The sequence below is a fragment of the Eleutherodactylus coqui genome, chromosome 1, assembly GCF_035609145.1.
Source record: "Eleutherodactylus coqui strain aEleCoq1 chromosome 1, aEleCoq1.hap1, whole genome shotgun sequence".
NCBI lineage: Eukaryota > Metazoa > Chordata > Amphibia > Anura > Eleutherodactylidae > Eleutherodactylus > Eleutherodactylus coqui.
In genome coordinates this window covers 441,919,950-441,934,736 of record NC_089837.1, presented here as the reverse complement: position 1 = coordinate 441,934,736, position 14,787 = coordinate 441,919,950, and the positions used below count along the sequence as shown (strand labels likewise).

Below are 14,787 nucleotides of genomic sequence, written 5' to 3'. Positions count from 1 at the left end.
GTCTCCGTTTGGAATACCCATTTTTTCCAATTTCAGGAGAGGAATTCTGGACAAGCCTGATTCCTTCTTGTATTTGGTTCTGGAAATATTGAAATATTCCAAGGGGAAGAGCTGAGGAGCATAGAGATGCCAGTAATAAGGTTGTTGGTTCTAACTTCAGCATTACTGTTTTTCTTTCTGTATGTATCTACAATATCTATTAACTCAGTTGATCTGTAATCTTTCCAACTCTTCAGAGGGATAATAGTGACCCTACGTACAGTAGACTGAATGATTACTGTATTAGAGACACCTATCTTGTAGTACGTTGAATCTCCTTTGACCTTCAGAACTGCAGCAATTCTTTGTGGTGTCCATCCACAGGTATTAGAGAAGCAAGAGTGTTCCTAGAATACATTCCCTTACATAATTACTTGACTAACTTGAACTGTTGACTCCTGATAGGAAGGGTTCATTAATTCATGCTGCTTGTGCCAAATTCTGACCTCTCATCAGCACGGTGCAAGAGAAATCTGGATTCATCTGATCATCAGTGCGGTGGGCTGTGTGCTTCCACGGTCCCATAGGAGTCTATGGAAAGCACTCTGCACAGCGTACACCACAGAGCTGACAGGCGAGTCGGCATTTGGTGTCTGTTCTTTTTTAGATCCTGTGCTTCTAAAAAGGGTCCGTGTGAGCACTTCTGCTGTAATAGCGTGTAAACTACGTATTTCTGACCGAGCCCTTAGACAGCAAGGGCAGAGCGGAGCCAGCGGCCGGGGAGTGATATTTATGTGTGGGGCTTGCAGAAATAAAGCGTGCCGCCATTTGTTTTTCACGTGAAATCTCATCCGTCTGCATAGAATTGCATTTTCTAACGCAATCCTATGGCAGCTTCCACGGGCGGAAATTCTGCAGGAAATCCCGCCGCGGAATTTCCGCCCGTGTGCAGGAGGCCTAAGGAAGAGCTGCCAGTTGGTGCATTCCATGATACCCAATATATCCTACCAGCTATGCCCCATCTTTCATCATTTCATGGTAACTCTTGAACTTTGAAATTTACTGTATCTTTAACTGGGTCATCGCGGCTCATTGCTGCTTGGCGTGCTCAGCAAACTTGTGTTAAATGTCAGCTTGGCCTACTATTTTTGAACTAATTTGCAGTAAAATATGAAGTTCTCAGAATGTTTAGATTCTCTTCTTCTGTAGCATTTGCCTTCTATTTATTCTAAATTATTTTGTGATGTTGATTTTTTTATATTTCTTGCCGAAAACCCATAATCTTTTTGAAAAGTTGCCAGATATCTGATCATCATCCATAAATTAATGCTTCTATAGTCTAATCTAGGAGATTCAGATGCACCATCTCACAGCAGGAGCCGGCTGTGACTGATAGCCGGCCTCCCCTTGTAACACCAGAGATCAATGGATTTCCATTGTTAACTACCTACATGTCATGATCTATATAGATTGCGGCATTTAAAGAGTTCACAGAGAGGGCGCGCTCTCTCTGTAACATCATCGACCTCCACGATTACATCCCGGGATTCCGGTGGGTTGCCATGGCAGCATAATGCCAAATACTGATGTCCGGGACTGCCATTCACTATGATCGCTATTACAAATGATAAGGCATTGCAGGACAGAAGTCCTGCAATGCCTTATCATAGCCATCATAGCTGTTATTGTTCAAGTCCCCCACAGGGATATAAAAAAAATGTGAAAAAAAAGTGTAAAAAAAAAAATGTAAAAAATTACAAAAAACCCCCTCTATGCTCACTTTCCACTATTTGTATAAAAATCCCAAATATTTGGTGTCATTGAATCCATAATGACCTGTACAATAAATTGAATACACTATTTATGATGCATAGCAAAAACTGGAAATAAAAAACATGGAGGCAAAATGCTTATTTTGTTCATTTTGCCTCCCAAAAAATGCTATAAAAATGATCAAAAAATCTGCATGTACTCCAGAATGGTACCAATAAAAACTAAAGCTCATTACGCAAAAAACAAGCCCTCACAGATCTCCATCCATGGAAAAGTAAAAAAAAGTTATAGTACTTTGAATGCAATGATGTAGAGAAAAATTTATCATTCTAAAAAAAAGTGCAAAAGTGAAAAAAAAATATTTTTTTTGGTATCGTCGTAAATGTAGCAGCATGTAGAAAAAATGATCATGTTATTTTTTCTGCATAATTAGCACTGAAAAAAATGGCAGAATTGATGTGTTATCTCTCCCTGCTCTCAAAATATTAAATGTTTTACAATATATTATATGTACTGAAAAATGTTACCAATAAAAGCTACTGTTTGCCATGCAAACAATAAGTTCTTATATGGCAATATCGACAGAAAAAAAATTATGAAAATCTCCCCAAAATCCTTATAGCCAAAATAGGCCATGTCCTTAAAGGGGTTGTCCCGCGGCAGCAAGTGGGGTTATACACTTCTGTATGGCCATATTAATGCACTTTGTAATATACATCGTGCATTAAATATGAGCCATACAGAAGTTATTCACTTACCTGCTCCGTTGCTAGCGTCCCCGTCGTCATAGATCCGTCTAACTTCAGCGTCTAATCGCCCGATTAGACGAGCTTGCGCAGATGGGTCTTTTCCCTTCGGCTCGGCTCGGCAGCAGCGGCGTTCTGGCTCCGCCCCCTTGTACGCGTCATCGCGTAGCTCAGCCCCGTCACATGTGCCGATTCCAGCCAATCAGGAGGCTGGAATCGGCACACGTCATGGGGCGGAGCTACGCGATGACGCGTACAAGGGGGCGGAGCCAGAACACCACTGCTGCCGAGCCGAAGGAAAAAGACCCATCTGCGCAAACGCGTCTAATTGGGCGATTAGACGCTGAAATTAGACGGCACCATAGCGACGGGGACGCCAGCAACGGAGCAGGTAAGTGAATAACTTCTGTATGGCTCATATTTAATGCACGATGTATACTACAAAGTGCATTAATATGGCCATACAGAAGTGCATAAGCCCACTTGCTATCGCGGGACAACCCCTTTAAGGGGTTAAACAGAAATTCAGAAATGTATCTAGATAATGCTTAAAGGGGATGTGCAGGTGTAGTTCTGCAGTGGTTAGAGAGAGCCACAGGTTGAGGACCACTGGTCTTACGGAAACCTTGGGTATAGTACTCTGAAATCCAGTCTCAGAATAGACTCAGGCCCTTGCCCATGATTTATACTGGTAAAATGGCAAGTCAATGTGACTATTGTGTGGTAAAGATGTAGAAGGCTGAATCTTGTTGGAATTCTTATGAAATATTTATTATTAGGGAAGCACTGAAGTTTTGTGATTTTAACTGGACCATTATGAGAACAAAACTTGCTTTGGAACCCAAACCTTAAGCTCAAACATTAGTCATCAGACGAACAACTAAAAGCCCATTTAGACACAACGATTATCGCTCAAAAGCCGTCTTTTGAGCGTTAACCGTTGCATCTAAATGCGCTGCCATCATGCACCTTTCGTGCACTATTCGTTCATCAAGCTAGAAATCACTGATGACTGTTATTAGCGTCGCCCCCTGATTTTTTCAGCGGGCGGCCCTGATAGTATTCTTTCAGCTGGTATCCCGCTGGCAGTTCTCAGCGGAACACCAGCTGAAAGCTCCAAGAACAATGCAGCTGTTTGCATTTACAAAACAGCTGCTTTGTTATCAGAGTTATCGCAGCGTTGTCTCGCTCTACCTGCATTAACTCTTATGTAGCTAATTAGATACTTGGAGTTATGCAAAGATGATCACTTAAAACTGTCACTCAAACTGTCGTTTGAGCGATTATCTTTCAGTGTAAATGGGCCTTAACTTTTCATAAATTTTCATTGTATGTAAAGGGTTGTCAAGGATTCTAAGAAATTAAAGAGGTTTTTCAGTTGTGAAAGATCAAAGGCCTATATAAGCATAGATCATCAATAGTAGATTGACAAGGGTCCATCTTCTCAGACCCCCCAATAATAAATTGTTTACCAGGCCAGTATGTTTGTGCACTGAGCTAACTTCTGCATGAAGCAGACAGCTCCATTCTTATTGCAGCGGCCAGGCTTCGTATTGTGAACTTTGCCTGTGATACCAAGCCTGGCCACTACAGAGAGAACATAGCTGCCTTCTTCCAGCGGAAACCTACTCAGTGCATCGACCTAAGGACTGGCTAATTCACTTAATGGGGTACCACTGGGGAAAAGTAATATGGAAAAGGATCTGGGGGTATTAGTGGATAATAGACTAAACTGGAGTAACCAATGCCAGTCAGCTGCTGCAAAGGCAAATAAAGTCTTGGGGTGCATTAAAAGAGGTATAGGGGCGAAGGATGAGAACATTATCCTTCCATTATATAAGGCACTTGTCAGGCCTCACATGGAATACTGCGTACAATTCTGGACACCGGTGCTCAGGAAAGATGTCACAGTGCTTGAGGGGATTCAAAGAAGGGCAACTAAACTAATACATGGAATGACAGGACTGGAATACCCAGAGCGGCTATCCAAATTGGGACTATTTACTCTAGAAAAAAGAAGGCTAAGAGGCGACCAAATAACCATGTATAAGTACATGAGGGGACAATACAAGGATCTCTCCCAAGATCTGTTTACACCCAGGACCACGACGGTAACAAGAGGACATCCGATTAGAGGAAAGTAGGTTTCATCACCAACATAGAAGGGGATTCTTTACTGTAAGAGCAGTTAGACTGTGGAACTCTCTGCCTGAGGAAGTGGTGATGGTAAAATCCATAGAGGAGTTTAAAAGGGGACTTGATGTCTTTCTGGAGAAGAAGGACATTATAGGATATAAATCTTAGGTTAATTGTCAATCTGGGTATACAGGCAGGTAGGAACTATTAGGGGTTGATCCAGGGAACAGTCTGATTGCCATTAGGGAGTCAGGAAGGAATTTTTTACCCAAAAGGGCTAATTGGCTTCTGGCCTTGGGGTTTTTTGCCTTCCTCTGGATCAACAAAGGAGGATAGACAGGCTGGACTAGATGGACATTGTCTTCATTCAGCCTTACATACTATGTTACTATGTTACTAATTGTTGGGGGTTCCTGGCAACGAACGTTTTACCAATCTACTATGGATGACCTATCCTCAGGATAGGCCATCAATAGTTTACAACTGGAGAACCCCTTTAAATTAACAGGTAGAAATATCTAAAAAAAAAAACATCATTGTTAATCCTCAGTCGCTTTAGTACCAATGATTCTATTCTATTATGATTCAATGCTTTGGTGGTCCATGCTGATCTTTGTTTAGTTTCCTATTTTCCTGCACTAGTGACATACATCCATGCAATCACTACAGCCAATCGCTGGCACAATCCCATTTTAGACTTTTTTTTTCAAAAAAAGCTGTGTTTTGGGGATTTTGATGCTGACTTTTTCGCAAGAAAAATGCTGTATCCAGATGTTAGCTGTAGCTTAGTACTAACATTTTTTTTAAAAACTACTAACAGTGTTTTTATGTGACCTTTTTTAAAAACTTTTGCTACATTTTTTGATTCATGGTATTTTTTCAAAATCCCACCATGCTGTAGGTCTGGCATTTTTTTCTGGCATTTTCCCAGAGGTTTTTTTTTTTTAAGAAAAAAATGTCCAAGTGCCACCCACAAAGATAAAACTAAAAAACAAAGGCATCAGCCAATAAATGCCTGCAGTTTTTCTTGCATTCACCCCAAAACAAAACACCCTAGAAAAAAAGACTAAGGGGACTATTTACTAAGCTATGTGTGCCTTATGCTGGTCTAAGTGAACACTGTGCCCAGTTATGAGTGGTATATGTATTAGTGGCACAAGCCTAACCATACATTTGTCTTATCTGGCGGCACTTCCATGCACCAGATGAAAACCTATACCTGCTCTGAGTTGACGTAGGTACTTGCTAGTTTCTGGGGAAGATCATAGCAAATGTGATGGGCCATGTGCAGTCCTGTCCCTAATGCTGGGCCTAGTTCACTTTTTAAAAAATTGGTGGGGCGCCGTGTAAATGCCAAAATTGCAGTTTAGACCCATGCGGCAAAATTGCAACTTTTGGGTGCCAGAATTCTGATGTCCAAGGCTTAATAAATAGGCCCCTTTGTCTGAAGGAAGCCTTGTGGTGGATTGTAACTGCATAACAAGGAGGCTATAAATGCCATTTAGGAAGCGGGCAAAGCTGAGCGACAACCCATTTGAGCACAAGAATGGCTGTCTTAAAGAAGTTTTCCCGTTTTAGCAAGTTGCATATTGTTATCATAAGAGCCCGGCTATGATTAGAAAAGTCAAAGGGTCAAGAATAGAGATAAGTGAGCGTAGTCGTTAAGGCAAATTACTCTAAGCGAGTATCGCCATTGTCGAGTACATGCCTGCTCGTCCGAAAAGATTCAGGGGCCGGCGGGGGTGAGCGGTGAGTTGCGGGAGTAAACGGGGGGGGGGGGGGGACAGAGAGAGATCTCTCCCCCGTTCGCCCGCGCTCTTCCCAGCCGCCCCCCCGCTGGACCTTGAATCTTTTCGGCAAGCAGGCATGTACTCAAAAATGGTGATACTCGCTTGAGTAATTTGCCTTAACGAGTACGCTTGCTCATCTCTAGTCAAGAACTAACCTGTTCAGTTGCAAAGCAGAATCCTACAAAATGCCTGGTGAACAGGTAGAGAAAAATCCAAAACTTAAAAGAAAATTTAGAAAAATATTTTAATGAACATGGAGATGTCAGACCCCTGTGATCAACAAGTGGCAACATATCCTAGGTAACATCTATTTAATGGTTGTCAATCAGTTTCCGAGACCCATCAAGAGACCTCAGACCATACAAATAGAATATTTGCAAGACTGACCACAAGAGGACAGCTCATTGTATTTGTTTTATTTTTAATGGTTTAGTGATTTATTTAGTATCTAACATTTATTGTATAATGGAGAACCAAGTGATTTCTCTTGCACCTCTCTAGGAGGTAAACACATTACTAGTATTCAAAGCCTTTCTCCTGGAATCCATGGCCGTAGCACCAGCTGTACCAACATTCTCCGAGCCAAGCTTTCCAGGCTTGTCTGCACTATTCAGCATCCAACAAATACAGATGAAAGAGATTTTGTAAGTAGTAGAAACAAAATGTTTGCACAAAAAGGTTCTCTAGAAATCCAACAGTAGAGAAAATGAATTAGAATACACAGTAGCCTGCTACTGGGTACTGAAAGTGGACCAGTCTGCCCTCCTGACATGTCTGTTGTAATGAATAAGTATATTCCCCATGAAATACACTAGATCGTTTTCCAATAGAAGTTTACATTGTGCCGTTACGCTGTTATTGCTCCTAGAAATTATGAATTAATTGGCAATTGGGTGTTAACAGTTTGAAAGAAGTGGGGCGGGGGGGGGGGGGGGTTATATCCCACACAGTCTAACATTGTCCAATCAAGACTGATTTTTAAAGATAATCGTTCAAAAGATTGTTTTGAATAAACTGCTAATGGATGTAAAGGTCCAGTAACAGCTTATCACCTTCATTTGCATGTAAATGAGCCTCCAGGACCTGTATGCAGAGAACAGCAGGTGGTTTCTTCTCAGCATTCAGCTCCTTTGTTCTGCCGCAGGGCTGCAAACTGAATACAATATAATCAGTGCTCCCATTTAGAATACAGCACCATGGACAGCAAACAGCATGCAGTCTGTGTTATCTTCTCTCTGGCTGAACGATGGATTTTTTGCTCACCTAAAAATCATCGTTCAGCCGAAAGATGGGAGCATTTACACCAACGATTATCGCCTAAATGATGGCTTTGGAGCACATTTTGAATGATAATCGTTGTGTAAATGGCTCTTTATCCACAGGATAGGTGATAAAAGTCTGATCTGTGGGGGTCTCACCACTAAGACCCTCATTGTTCCAAAGAACAGGGATCCTGTATCCTCCTCTTTTGTCATTGTGGGCTCCCTACACCCACTTACAGTAAAAAGGAGAGTGAATGGAGTGGCAGTTGCACATGTGCAGTTAATTTCAATAGGTCTGATGGACATACCAATTACAAACACTTGGCCCTCTCTGGCAGTTCTATCCTCTGCGCATTGCGCTCATAGATTTTATCCATGCAAAAAAAGTGTACAAATACGGTTATCTGAAGAAGGCCTTGAGCCGGTGTCACACGGGCACAAGCACATTTGCGCAATGGGCATTGTGTATTTGCCATAAAACATGTGTTTTACTATAGGTAATGTGCGAGCAAATTGTGCACATTAGAGCATGCAAAAAAAAGAGACACAACCATGCTCCTATTTATTGAAATGGGCAATTAAATTAAAGGGGTTGTCTCGCGAAAGCAAGTGGGGTTAAGCACTTCTGTATGGCCATATTAATGCACTTTGTAATATACATCGTGCATTAAATATGAGCCATACAGAAGTTATTCACTTACCTTCCCTGCGCTGGCGTCCCCGTCTCCATGGCTCCATCTAACTTCAGCGTCTAATCGCCCGATTAGACGCGCTTGCGCAGAAGGGTCTTCTGCCTTCGGCTCGGTTCGGCAGCAGCGACGTTCTGGCTCCGCCCCCTTCTAAGCGTCATCACGTAGCTCCGCCCCCTCGAGTGTGCCGATTCCAGCCTCCTGATTGGCTGGAATCGGCACATGTGACGACAACCCCTCTATTACTTAAATGTGCTATTTTCATTCACAAATATGCAGGAAAATAAAGCATGCTGCATATCTTTTTTGCAAACGAAGTGTGCATGCAAAATACGATTATATGAACGAACCCATTGGGTTGCGTTCATTGAGTATTGCATGAGCAAATTTTGCTTGCGCAAATACGTTCGTGTGACATAGGCGGGTGAGTTTCACACGCAATTTCTGTGCACTGCAAAATGCACAGAAATCACATGTGAAAAGAACCCAACCTTTTTCAGTGGGTTAACTGATATGAAGAGATGAGAGAGCACGCTCGGATAAGTCAGTTAGTCGAGTGAGCCTAGCTCTTCTCGAGTAACTTTATTCTTGTCCGAGCGTGCTCGGGGGGGACGGCGGGGGATAGCGGGGCATAGCGGGGGGTAGAGGGGGAGAGAGTGAGAGAGATCTCTCTCCCCCCCGCCACCCCCACCCCCCGAGCACGCTCAGACAAGAATGCAGTTACTCGAGAAGAGCGAGGCTCGCTTGACTAACTGACTTATCCGAGCGTGCTCGCTCATCTCTACTGATATGTAAGATTGAAAAATCACAGCATGTCCTGTTTTTGGGCACCTGAAAAAAATCACATAGCACTCAGATGCCATGCAATATGCACACCATAGGACGCCATTTTTACATTTTAAGTATTGAAACAACATATGACTTTTCCATACATGTACAGGCGTGTGATGTCTTTTTCTCGTAAAATGCATCGCAATCACAGAAAAAACCATTCTAGGTTTATGATTGCAATATTGGTCTGTTTTTCTCAGACTGATATTGCACCTGCCAGTGTAAATACAGTCTCAGTATATGAAGAGGCTCCTGCACCTTCATGTATTAGGCTAATTCCGGCAACATCTTGCTCCTACACAAGAACGTACGCCGGCTCTGACCTGGCGTACATTTCTGGCATAATTTATACATAAATCTGTCGGTCCACGCCCCCTCCTAACAAGCCCCACCCATTATTTTTAACAAAAATGGCAAGGTCGGTGCAAAATGCCGAAAAATAGTAAATTTTTGCTTCAAATCTTGCTTGTGTAAAAATGTGCACCTTTTTTCACTGGCTTACAAAGGCTGGATAAATGTCCCCATTATTCTCAAGTCCATCTAGTTCAAAGGGCTCTTTGTGTAACATGTTGTGCTAGATATCAATTAACATATTTTTCTGAGCAGTACCAAAGGAGTTTGGGTAGAAGTGTAGCCATCTTAGTGTTAACGTGTCATTAAGGATGTTTTTGATCCTTCCAACGACCTTGAAACTTTCTTGCCTTCGGACATCATTATGTTACATCTAGCTATTGATCATTATAATTTGACTAAGACGGTGATTCTTTTTCTAGAGGCTGGCACAATGTTCCTGTTTTCCCTTTGTTACATATGATCTTGCTAGAAGGGATCATTGTGTTTGTTACTCTTTATAATCTCACGTTTGTTAATTCTGCTTAAATATTCCGTACAGAAAGCAAAAGTGTTTAATATGTAGTAGACTCCGCTGAATGCCACCTATGGTATAAGAGTAAAAAAGAAAAATAGGCAGCAGAGTCCAGATCTTCAGGTGCAATAAAGACTTATATTTCCATCAGAACATCACATCATCATGAAATACAGCGACGTTTCGACCGTTACATAGATGGTCTTTGTCAAGCTTCATACCTATGGTATAAGCTCATAAATTCAAGTCTTACAAGACTGAACGTCTTCCATATTAAGGATGGGGGGGGGGGGGATAAATCGTTTTAGACAAGTATAGAACACATTTGCCACATTTAGATAATCAGTAGAATTACTAATATATTTCTTAGCTGGTTAATTCAGTTTTATTGAACCCTTATTAGAAACACTGAAGCAGTAAATCTTCTCAAAGGACCAAGAGTTTAGGACACTGAATGAAGATATATACTAATATTTACATGATAAAGCTTAAGGCCTCCTTCCCACGAACAGATTTCCGCCGCGTAATTCGCGGCGAAAATCCGCTGCGTTGCCCGCAGCTATTAGGTTCTATTGAACCTAATAGCACAATGCTCACGATGCGTAATTCCAGCGCGGAATTACGCACCGCGATTTCTCCCGTCCTCACCCGCAGCATGCTCTATTTTCTGCGGGTGAGGACGGGCTGTACGCACTGACGGCTTCCATTGCAGTCAATGGAAGCCGTCCGTTCACGCTATCTCCCACTGTAACCAGCGGGAGATAGCGTGAAAAAACGCTTTCCCGCCCACCGCCGCGCGTCATATGACGCCAAATGACGCGGCCGGCCGCGTCACGTGACACGGCCGGCCGTGCACGTGACACGGCCGGTGACGCGGCGGTGGTGGGCGGTGACGGGCGGTGACGCGGCGGTGGTGGGCGGGGAAGCGATTTCACGCTATCTCCCGCAGGTAAGTATAGGGGCTCTGGGGGGCGCCGTGACGGGCTTCACTGCGTAATATTACGCGGCGGACCCCGTCACGCTCGTGGGAAGGAGGCCTAAAGGGGTTGTCCCGCGGCAGCAAGTGGGGTTATACACTTCTGTATGGCCATATTAATGCACTTTGTAATGTACATTGTGCATTAATTATGAGCCATACAGAAGTTATAAAAAGTTTTTTACTTACCTGCTCCGTTGCTGGCGTCCTCGTTCCCATGGAGCCGACTAATTTTCGCCCTCCGATGGCCAAATTAGCCGCGCTTGCGCAGTCCGGGTCTTCTGCTCTCTTCAATGGAGCCGCTCGTGCAGAATGCCGGCTCCGTGTAGCTCCGCCCCGTCACGTGCCGATTCCAGCCAATCAGGAGGCTGGAATCGGCAATGGACCGCACAGAAGAGCTGCTGTCCATGGAGGAAGAGGATCCCGGCGGCCATCTTCACCGGTAAGTATAGAAGTCACCGGAGCGCGGGGATTAAGGTAAGCGCTCCGGTAAGCTTTCTTTAGGTCCCTGCATCGGGGTTGTCTCGCGCTGAACAGGGGGGGGGTTGAAAAAAAAAAAAACCCGTTTCGGCGCGGGACAACCCCTTTAATATGATTTTCGGTTTATCTTTTAGAGTTGGACAAATCTATGCATTATGTTGATATGTATAAGCAGCACTAATTCTTTTCTTAAGAACATACAAAGATATGTAACATCGTTCTTAATCTCATTCCTCCGAAGCCATCTGCAGAGGTCAACCTAGAACATGAGTTCTTAACCTGGGTCCATGGTTTGATGTCAGGTAGACCGTAATCTTGGATAGGAAACTAGTGAACCACAATATTGGCAGCAAAGTCACCAAAAGAGACTACAGATACAATTTATACTCATAACCAACCAACACATCTTTAATCGAGGTCAAGATCTGTAGACTTCATAGCTTAAGAACCCTTGATCTAGAACGTTCTTTAGAATTCAGTTGACCACTGCTCAGTAGTTTTAGGACAGTCATTTCTGACTTTATCAATACCCATTGTTACTCCATATTTAATGATTTCCGTTACTATCCAAAATCATCTATTTAAATATGTTTACAACCTTAATTTTTCGATCTTGAATTTGTTCTTTCTCAGAAGCATTCTTAAGGTGGTCTACAAATCCATGGACGTAAGAAGAGAAGCCAACCCTTAGTTCCTCTCCAACATAAACCTAATGGACCCTACAATGCTGCAGACTACAGATGCCTCTGCTCCAAATGCCCCTTTTGTATGTCGCTATGGCAAGTCCAAAGAAGACTATAAAGCAAATCTATTACAACATCGCAATCTGCCACGGAAGCTAATTAGCCCTAACGTTCCCTGACTAGTAGATCAAATCTTATCTTCACATTAAAGCACTTACGTTCTGTACCAGAGTACAATATGTCATGTTTTATCGAGTTGTGTGCACCCCGGTAATAACAGGCTGCAAAATAAATATTCATCTGTGTATGAACAACCCAAACCACTTGATCTGCCTATGGTGCAGCGCTCTATTTATATGTACATGTGTTGGAGGATCCCGCCAGGCTTTCTTCTCTAATTGCATCAATTCCTTTCTACAGAGATTGCTGCTAATACAAAAGATCTGTCTTGAATAATTTCAGTAGAGGAACACAAAAAGCGGAGAACATGGGGAGATTATTATAGTGAACACTAGGTGCATTCAAAAGCCTATTCTCCTACGAGGAACAAGCCTATTGAGAAGTATGTAATGAGTTTGATGCCAGTGGGATTATCAGGAAGGAACACACTTTCCCAGGCTCAGAAACAAGATCCTGCACTGTATGGTCCCTTCCTTAGTTTTGATTGCCGTACACCAGTTTTCCATAGAACATCCATCCTCTTCTCTTCCGCTCGGATAGGGGGGCCACTTTATAAGACTCCTAGCAAGATATCATTTCTAGGCAAAGTTACTCCTCTCCAACCTGCCAAGTGGCACTGATTCATTTTCTGGCGAGGGGGTAATGATAGAGGGAAAGTACGCAGCATCAGATGTTTGGGCAACATGTTATGCTGTTTGTAATCTGATTGTCAGGAGGGAATACATACTCCCGTTAAAAGCTTGTAATTGATTCATAGAGTCTAACATTAAACCCATTAAGAGGATGGAGGAGATAGAATCACTTCAAGAAGCTTCCTGAAGGCATCCATTTCAACTGACAAGTGTGTGTAAATAATTTACAAAACAGGATGAAGAGCGGATCATAAGACATTGTTCATGGTCAACTATCAGACTCTCTTATAACCAAATCACACATCAGGAAATACAAATCACAGCAACGCAATTTGGGCACATCAAGACCCTCATATACCAAATTTATCCTTCACGCCTAAATTAACTCACATAGAAAATTTCAGGAAGAGTTCATGGGTTTGTCAGATGTAGCAGAGCTCTATCTGTAATTTAGGGCTATAGAGCGATGGGTAAACTTACCGCATCATCTTAGACTAAAAGTGTTACGTGACAAACTAAGCTTTGCTACTTCTGCAGTGAGTCTACCTTTTGCATTGTGCAGGTGCAGAAAATCCTGCTTTTAAGAAGAGTTTTTCAGACACTGGCAGAAGAAGCATATATCTACAAACAAGCGTTCCATAGGTGCTAAATTTTAAATAGTGAATTTTACCAAAATTTTATAATGTTTTTTTTAATCATATCATACAAAAAAATGCATTGCGGTTGTCACATATTGAGTTACTTTGTAACTGATGCCATGAAATATATAAAGAATATACATAAAAGGCAAAAAAAAGCAAAAAAATATGGCACAGCAGAATAAAAAACAGCAGATGCTTACCTATGGTTTAGATACCTTGAGTGTCTTATTCCTTCACAGATCCTTAGTGAACTGGATGGGTTAGAGCATTAGACAAAAGAAGCATTGATCTGCACTAGCTTCCTCCCTGCAACTAAGAGCCCAGGATGATCAGTGGTTGAGTGACGGGAGGGTGGGTTATACCTAACAGAACACGTGGAAGGAGAGGAGGAGACGGGCTTTCGTAGAGGGTCTGCTGCAGTATTTGTAGAGCTGCCCCTGGAACAATAGGGTATGAACTTTTTGGTATAAATCTCAGTCGTGCTGTTCACCATTAGCTATTCAGCATCCTTGTTGCTAGAGAGAGGCAGAGAGCAGAGGCTGTGTGGAAAGGATGGCGAGAGGTGTTGGTGCACTTGAGCATGTAATGTGTGAAGAATGTGTCAGCACAGATATTCTCGCTACTGTGTCAAATCTTGTATACGGTGGAAGAAAAAAAAGGCATATTTGTGAGAATGTTGCAAGGTCAATGGTTTGTGACAGGTGCGTATGCCCAGAATGAACATAGTAAATGTTAAAAATGTTTCTTGCAAATAAATAGGAAGCTCATTTATTGGTGTGCAGTCCGGAAGATGTAAACATAAAATATACTGCATAGTATCAGAAGCAAACACACCATATTCACAGCCTCTGCCGCTGCATAGTGGCGAAGGGGTCCTCCTGTACTATCTTAAAGGGATACTCTGGGACTTTGACATTGATGGCTTTTTCTTGTATGTAAATGCCTGCAATGGCTAATTTGTACTGATGGATTACAATAAACCAGAGAAATTGCACACCACTGCTGGAAGGTCCTACAACAGTGCTATTTTCCATTGCTTTGGGTTTCCACCCCACGTGCAGTTAATGAGGTTGTCCGGTTGTACACTATAGATGGTCTATCCTCAGCATAAGTCATCAAGAGTA

At 42.6% G+C, this 14,787-nt stretch overlaps 1 protein-coding gene across 3 annotated transcripts in view; it reads right to left on the bottom strand.

The window, feature by feature from the left end:
- SERTM1 (serine rich and transmembrane domain containing 1) overlaps nucleotides 1-14,787 on the bottom strand; it is an 82,903-nt gene that overhangs the window by 26,882 nt on the left and 41,234 nt on the right. The window contains exon 1 of one of the 3 annotated variants that reach the window (XM_066593410.1): nucleotides 13,864-14,145. The exons of the other annotated variants lie outside the window; for them this stretch is intronic. The gene's annotated coding sequence lies outside the window, so the exon portion shown is untranslated. Of the gene's footprint in view, nucleotides 1-13,863; nucleotides 14,146-14,787 lie in introns of those variants that run through there. 3 annotated transcript variants of the gene reach the window in all.